Source organism: Hemitrygon akajei, chromosome 5, assembly GCF_048418815.1.
Source record: "Hemitrygon akajei chromosome 5, sHemAka1.3, whole genome shotgun sequence".
NCBI lineage: Eukaryota > Metazoa > Chordata > Chondrichthyes > Myliobatiformes > Dasyatidae > Hemitrygon > Hemitrygon akajei.
The window spans coordinates 158,211,147-158,217,146 of NC_133128.1; the positions used below are offsets into that span (position 1 = coordinate 158,211,147).

General features: G+C 41.5%; 1 protein-coding gene across 3 annotated transcripts in view; it reads right to left on the minus strand.

Moving 5' to 3' along the window:
- The window catches only part of myo1b (myosin IB), a 271,540-nt gene extending 269,238 nt beyond the window's left edge, over nt 1-2,302 (minus strand). Inside the window, exon 1 of one of the 3 annotated variants that reach the window (XM_073046966.1) lies at nt 2,014-2,302. The gene's annotated coding sequence lies outside the window, so the exon portion shown is untranslated. The remainder of the gene's footprint in view (nt 1-2,013) is intronic. The other 2 variants (XM_073046967.1, XM_073046968.1) reach the window with 2 other exon arrangements.
- Between the last annotated feature and the right edge of the window lie 3,698 nt (nt 2,303-6,000).

The window sequence follows — 6,000 nt, forward strand, 5'->3', positions numbered from 1 at the left end:
TAGAAATATATACACTCCATCCCTCTATAACCATACAATTGTCTGAACAAAGGCACCATCTAGGTAAAAAAAATCTCAAGATGTTAAGAAGTGATTTGGAACCTATAATGAACAGCACACAACAGACTATCTACAAATCAATGTGATAACGACCAGATAATCTGCTAGAGTAATGTTGAACAACACTCACAACACGCTAGAGAAACTCAGCAAGCTAGCATCATCTACGGAGGGAAATGAACAGTCGACCTTTGGGGGTGGGGCCTCGTCAGGACTGCTAAGTGATGTTGAGGGAAAGAGTTGGGTCATTTTCGTTTATCAGTTGCCACCCTCCACACGTGACACTTCTGGGCATTGTGTGAAATTAAACCAAATATCTTAAAAATACTCAAAAGAGGGAGTATCGGTAAAGGACAGAGGGAGAGAAATGACAACGCTGACCAAACTTTCAGCAGAAAAATAATAGATTTGAAACGTTAACTATGTGCATCTCACACAGATGCAGCCTGACCTGCTGGATATTTCTAATATTCTTATTCAATCTACACTGTTAATATGCGGCAACTGGTTTTAGTTTTGAAACCAAAGGAAAGTTTACATATATACATTTTAATCCACTCCTGCTATGTATTTTCAGCATTTTCTGAAAAAAGACAGCCGTCGACATTCAGCATGTCGTAAGTAGAAGGAAGCTCACATTGCGTATGCAAGTACCTAATTTTTTAGAAACTTGATTCGCCACCAGCAATCTGCCCTACCCTCTGGGTAAATGCACGCGGTCGGCAGGAATTGCATAGTTCAAATCCCTCCGGTTTTTACCTGTTGCCCCAGACGCTGTACTTCCGCGTCACCCGCGCAGACACATTGTTTCCAAGGAAAAGGGGTAGGGAAGTGTTGTTAAATCTTTGATCTTTAAACTTAACCTTGTAGTTGATCAGAGATGAATTTTAAACTTCACTTTGCGTGTGGCAGGCCATGGAAGAGATAGAATTCAAGCTTGTTAAGTCAGCAAGCCAATGTAGCCGACTGCCGTCTTTGCATATGACCACACAGCTCGCTATGTCTGAGCAAGTCCGCCAGACAACTGGATCAGGGCAGTATACACATGACACTAACCTGTACCACGCTAACCCGTCAAGGAATCCAGCAAAATTTTTGACAACAATTAGCAAAGATCATGCGATGTGTTGCTAATCTGGGAACATTTTGAATCAACAAAACAGGATCGAGTTGGAAATGAGCGAAAGCTAGGAAGAATGAACGGCGAAAACATGGCAGTTTCCGTTCATCAGATTACCCAACAGTATAAACACTGGGGAGATGAAAGGAGCGGCGGTTGGGGGGGGGGGGTCAAAGAAACTAGAAATCATCTGGTTTCAATCACATCTGACTCACATTATTGTGGCAGTCTGACCACAGTTTTACCCTTTCACTGAGAAACTGCCGTGGATTCCACACACACATCGGGGTTTTAAGACTCGGACTGGGTTAAAACTCAGCCATGCTCCCAGCTGAGAAAGTGGCTTTACAGTAGTTGGCTGGGGATTTGACACGCGGGGTCGACTGATCGATATTGCACACTGTACGAAAGATCAATCGGCGAAATGTTTCTCACACTGTTACTTCGTATGGACAAAGCGGCAGAGAGGAGTGAAAGAAAGAAAAACCGCTATCAAAATAAATTGAGATAAATCAGATCACTGCGCTTATCCTCATTGTAGACTCAAACATTCCGTTTGTCCAGTAACCACACTGAACATCCGAACAACTCCGCAGTAACTAACTAATCAGTCAGGTCTTTTGTCGCTTTAAACCAGCGACCTCTTTCTGGATAAAATTTTAAATTTCAACAAGTTTCAAAACCGTATCTAACTCCCTTCTTTTAAATTTATTCCCATCAATAAAAGTTTTTAAAGACACGATTTAAAATTTGAAAAGGTTTCAACTCACACACGTTATATGCAGTGCCTAGTTTCAGCGAGTGTACAACAATAAAAGAAAGGCAAATTTTACCTTCTCTGCGAGACTGTTGTATGAAATCTGGGTACTTTCCTTTGTGAGTGTGGCTTTGCCACCGTGAGATGAGGACAATGGCTTGGGAGCAGGATCTGGTGTCGCAGCCGCCTGCCTTCTCCTGCTGCTACTCCCCTCCCAACTCCCAGCCTGCCTGTCTAGCCCTAAACCCAGTCAAAGTCAGCCTGTGTCAGTCCTGGTCCGGGGCGGGGTGTGTCGCTCTCGACTCTCTCGTATCCGATCACCTTCTGTTGCAGCTAGCCCCGCCTTCCTCCAGGCAGCACCACCAGTCCCGCTCCAGGTGAGGGCGGCTACACAGCTCTGTGGTTTCCCGACGGAGAAGTTAACGTTCACAGCGAAACAACGGAACACTAAGGAAACCTAAGAAAAGCGAATTAAATGACGCAGGACAGATGAAGAGAACTGCATTCATACAGGGCTTTTACCACCTCTTTAGAATGTCCCAAAGACTTCGACAGCATATAGCACAGACTTTTGAAGGGGAACCCATTGTCAGGTAGACAAGCGGGGTTGGGAAGTGTTTTTGAGATCCTGAAGCCCGGCAAGTTGATTGTCGAAACTCACAATGTTATTGAATAGGCTTTATTACTCTGTAATTGGCAAGGAAATCGGGAAGGGAAATTAAAAACCTCTCTAATAGGTCACTCCCCAACCCCTACTCTTTCGGAGTGAATATTTCGCCTTAATTGTTGATCAAGTCGGTTTCTAGCATCTCGTAATACACACAAAATGCTGCAGGAACTCAGCAGGCCAGGCAGCATCTATGGAAAAGAGCAAACCAGTCGACGTTTCAGGCTGACGATTGAGTGTGTTACTTTGATTTCCAGCATCTGCAGATTTTCTCTTGTGTTCCGGTGTCTCGTGTGTTGCTCCAGACTCAAGCATCTGCAGTCACTCGTAGTTCCTGAATTTTAATTCCTTTATATTCGATGGCGCCTGGGCTTTCAACCACGCAGGCTTCCCACACCCCCAGCCAATGTTCTGTCCTCGCATCCTGTGATGATGGCTCCCTGGGATAGGATTCCATGAACCCACCCACCCCCACCCCAACGCAGCGAATGTTAGCAGGTCATGTGCCTGCGTGGGACATTTGGATGTAACAGTAAAATCTTATCCTGTTTATTAATGGGAATTCGGCTAAGAATAGAAAGCAACGACGTTTTTTCTCTCCCACTCTAACCCCCTAAAAGTAGTCAGGCTAATTAAAACATGTGTCTAAATTGCGGGTCTGCGGCATGGCGAACAAAGTAGACACTGAGCTGAGGTCTCAGGGAGCAGCAAAACTACACGAAGAAGTTACAGTATCAAGACTTTGGAAAAACTCCACCGGTTTCTGAGTAGGTTGCCCAAGTTCACTGTGGTTGGAACCTAGGACAACCTTGGGTTTGTATCATGGAAATTTTTGCTCTGCAAACTAGTGTGTCATTGTACTGTAGTTCAGATAAATATATCAAAATATTCCATTATACATTTGCTGTTTTGAGGTATACTGATTAAACTCATACCTGTAACTACAGAAATTACAACATTGCTTACTTCGAAACTGTGGTTTTACATATTTTGAATCCTCGTATATTTTACATTTTGTAGTTATTGTATGTCATCTTGCAAATGTTTAAATTAGTATATTTCAAAAATATTAAATATCAAGGTGCATGTCTTAATTCCTTGTTTCAAAGCAATACGGTAGTGATGATTTTTCCAAGGAATACCGTAGTGTCGAGTTTTGTGTGAATTGGAATTACTCCGTTTGCAAACCATACATTGTGAGGGTCAGCAACCTCCTTTTCATCAACAGTGGAGAGCTCACGTTTTCCCTGTGTAATTTAACTATCTGCCCTTTTAATTTGAAAATGACCCGATGCAATGATCCTGGTTAACAGAGCGACCTGGCACTGCCTAACATACGCAGCTGTCTATCAAACTTTTTGTTTTACAGAAAGGTGGTATCTTTCACTCAACACCAACACGTGAGAAAGACAATAATCAAGCTAACGCTTTCCTTGCGAGGTTTCAAACAACACCACCCGCTGAATTCACTAGATTATATGTTGTACCAGTTAGTTGCATTTGCAAAAATCCATCGACATCCTCACTTCTCCATGTTTAATTTGAATCATGCAGCCTTAAATGTACCAGATGTACAAAGTTTGTAGTTGCTGTACCCATAAACGGAAGAACTAAACTTACAGTGTTACATAAATCTTCCACCACACACTAACGTTACGTGGTTCAAGACTGCGACTGGGATCGGTGTACCTATTTCGTTTTATCTGATTTCTGACGTAATTGAAAGTATTACAGAAATTGGAGGATTTCCCCAGTAGACGGAGGAAATGATTTAATCAAATAAACAATTATATTGAGAAGAATGAAAGTTTGATTTTCTCAGTAATCTACACCTTACTAACAAATTGTGTCAAAGCTGTGGGGCTCTGTCAGGTCTCTCCTCTGACGTGTATATCCTTTTTTAAGACAAGTTAAAATAGTTTTAAAACATCCTCATTCCAAAATATACCTTTGTGCCAGGATACATTTCTAAGCAGTACATCTTCAATATCCTGAAATGTATTTAAAATAATGTGGCTTTTTCTTAATCGTAGTATTTCTAACTGATTTCCTAATTAATTTCCTAACTGGGTATTAAATTATTAGAGTATATGTTTTCAGTGATTTGAGTTTTAGGAAGCTTAAACAGACCGTTGCCCCCAAGACACAGAAGAGAGCATATGAGGCAAATCATGGTGACAGGGGATGTTTAAGGGGGAGGGGCCTTCACAGAAAATCAGCCTTTGTCTTGTGGGAGTAGGATTGAGTCATTTTCTATCACTGAATTGCTAATCAGTATTTAAACGTGCACGCGAATTGGAAGGAGTAGGCCGTTCGACTGCTAGCCTCTTCCGCCACTTAATAAGATCATGGACCTGATCCTCAACTCCGCATTGCTGTCTACCCGCAGTAGCCTTTCACTCCTTTGCTTGTCAGCCTGCCTTGATGAAACATTCAAAGGTTCTGTTTCCAAGGAACTTTGAGGGACAACTCATACGTGAATACAGGCCTTAAGAGGCAAGGTGTCGGATCACTGTGTAAATAAACTTCAGGAACGAGGAAAGACCTACAGGAAAGGGTCGTAAGCTGTCAGTCATTAAACTGTTGGAAATCATATGTGTTCCGTTCATCAAAATATAGGAAATGGCCTATTTAGATTATCAGATAGAATGAATTAACACGGTTTAAACTGAATATCATTAACCAACGGATTGTTGATTCTTGGTGAAGTAAAACTACATCCAGAGTGAATCACCTATTTTTAAAAAATAATATCTCAGGAACAAATGATCCCACCATTTCTCTCACCCTTTTCAAAATGAACAATGGCCGGAGAAAAATCAGATTCTGGAGTAAAAGCGCCACCCACTGGATATTGCCAGAATAGTTTCTGAGATGCTGGGACAAAATTCAAAGTACATATGTCATCATATACAACCCTGAGATTCGTTTTCATGCAGGCATACTCAGTAAATCCAAGGAACATAATAAGATCAATGAAAGAGTATACCCATCAAGACAGACAAACAACCAATGTGCAAAGAACAATAAACAACAAATAAGGAAGAAAAAAAATGAAATAATAAATAAATATTGAGAACATGAGATGAAAAGTCCTTGAAAGTGAATCTATACAGTTCTGGTTACCGAATTATAGGAAAGATGTCAACAAAATAGAGAGAGTACAGAGAAGATTTACTAGAATGTTACCTGGGTTTCAGCACATAAGTTACAGGGAAAGGTTGAACAAGTTAGGTCTTTATTCTTTGGAGCGTAGAAGGTTGAAGGGGGACTTGATAGAGGTATGTAAAGTTATGAGGGGGATAGATAGAATTGACGTGGATAGGCTTTTTCCATTGAGAGTAGGGGAGATTCAAACAAGAGGACATGAGTTGAGAGTTGGGGGGCATAAGTTTA